Here is a 2500-nt window from a genome sequence, read left to right as displayed (position 1 = left end):
AAGTAAAAACATATATACAATAATCCCTCGTTTTCCGTCACAATGACAAAACTGACAGAGACCATAATTTGGACTCAGAACGCAAACATCACAAGGGTTCTCGTCCGACATTCGAGCAAATTCTCCAGCTCACCACCCAGGAATGATAAAGTAGTTATCGACTCTGAAAGGATAAAAGGCAAAGTTGACCACGGCGGGATTTGAACTCGAGACGCAGAGAGCTGAAACAATTAACGTAAAGCGTCTTATTTGACGCTCTGAAGGGTTTGAAAATTGGACGTCTTTTCGCTTAGTTTTGTTTTCTTAGACTTTTGCAAATGTTCATATTATGTATATGTGTATTTGTGTCTGTGTGTACGCGTGTGTGTGTGTGTGCGAGCGCGTGTATATGTATGTATGCATGTGTGTGTATGTGTGTATGTGTGTGTGTGTGTGTGAGAGAGAGAGAGCGAGAGAGAGAGACAGACAGACAGAGAGTGTGTGTGCTTATAGAAAATATTAAGATGATTCATGCGGATGAATTTATATCAACAAAATGAAGAAAATGCTTTGATATATTTTGCCAATCACTTTCTTTTTGTTTTCGTAATAAATATATTATGCATGTATGTATGTATGTATGTATGTATGTATGTGACGAAAACTATCAGCTGTTTGAATGTGCATTTAACCATCATAAAATTGCTATTAGTCTTTCTTGTACTCGATCTGTTAACCTTTTTACTTTTCACCTGTAGCTCCTAATTTAAGGCACACCTTTCTTCCTTTAAATAAATAACGCAATCTGCTCATACTCAAAGGAGTCTATTGATATTGGCGACGAGGATGGCTTTGTTAGGAAATTTCTGTTTGCTTATGTATTAAAGATTATAATAATAATAATAATAATAATAATAATAATAATAATAATAATAATAATAATAATAATAATAATAATGACAATAAACTTTCTAAATTCAAATTTCGTCCTATAGTTAAGTTTATGTGTTATCTTTACGGGTTGGTAAAAGAAATTACGAAGTGAGCACTGGTTTTAATATAACTGACTATTATCCGATCACTCTGGCCGTCTCCTAGAATTTCTGAACACGTACAAATGTCTGAAACCATTATTTTAACTGCTGTTATTACTATTATGGAAATATCATTAATCAAAAATTCGAAATACACATTAGAAGCAGCTCTTTAAAAATAAAAAAAACCTCCTTATCAATATTATATGCTTCACGCATGTACGTTCTTGAAATGACAGATGCTGCGATTTTTCGTGCAGGAAGATTCCTTTTAAAGACGTATAGTGATGAAACATGCAGTATATCTTAGGGCATCGTAAAAGGAAATCCTCTCAGAAAGGATCACGAAAACGACAGATACGCATTTCGCTGTTGATGCAGCTTATCAGTGTGGCGTACTCATGTCACTTCCGAAAGAATATCAATCTGTTAGTCTGAAATATATGCAGATATTTTACGCGGATGAAAAAGCGCAGCATCTGATGTACAAACAACACACGCCAAGTATACGTATCGATAATGGTGTTGTTATTAATTATATAAATAAAGCAGCGAGCGGGAAAAACTCGAATGTCCGAGCTGAAATTTTACTGAGGTAACTTTTGCCAATCTTCCTTTCCAGGTCCATGAAATAAATAACAGTTTTGCACTGGGGCCGATGGAATCGACTAGCCCCCCCCCCCTCACCTCACCACACATAAATCTCTGTCCTTGTGTCAAAATTTGAAACTATTATTAACTATGTAAATGAGGTAGTCAACTGGCAAAATAGTAATTGCACCGGATAAACTGCTTAGAAGCATATAGTCCGTCTTTACGCCCTGGGTTCTAATTACGCTGTTACCAACTTTGTCTTTGTTCCCTCCGGGATCGAGGAAATAAGTATTAGTTAAGTACTGAGGCCACTGGGATCAACTGGCCACCCCGCCTCTTCTCAAAATTTCAGGTCTTGTGCTTTTGCTAGAAACAATGACTATGTCAATATTTGCTACGTAATATGACAGAAAATATCATGTCTAGTATTTCTTATTCTAACAACTCTTGTTACTAATATGGTGATGATTTACATCATCATCATCATCATCATTGGCTTCACCTCGACCACCCCGCCATCAATCGCCTTTACCAGCACCTCGTTCGTTGATTTCACTCGTTTATAGATAATGAGTGTTTTTACAACACACCGAAGCCTTCGTCACCACTCCCATCAACACCACCAACAACGCCAGCCTGTCATTGTTGTTATTGTTGTTGTTGTTACCACAATTCCCATCATAGTGATCATCGTCATCAACATCATCATCATCATCATGGCGGCGATAATAAATTGAGGGATTATTATTATGGTTGTAGGGTGGTTCAGGAGAGGAGGAGGAGGAGCAGTATGATAATTTCTTGCATCTATAGAAAACTAAACAAATATATATTATTATATACCCGACGCCTAAATTCCACTTCACTACACAATGGCATCCGCCTTAAATAGG

This window comes from Octopus bimaculoides, chromosome 26 (assembly GCF_046866305.1).
Source record: "Octopus bimaculoides isolate indiv1 chromosome 26, ASM4686630v1, whole genome shotgun sequence".
Taxonomy (NCBI): domain Eukaryota; kingdom Metazoa; phylum Mollusca; class Cephalopoda; order Octopoda; family Octopodidae; genus Octopus; species Octopus bimaculoides.
The sequence above is the reverse complement of the archived record's forward strand: the minus strand, read 5'-3'. Positions refer to the sequence as shown.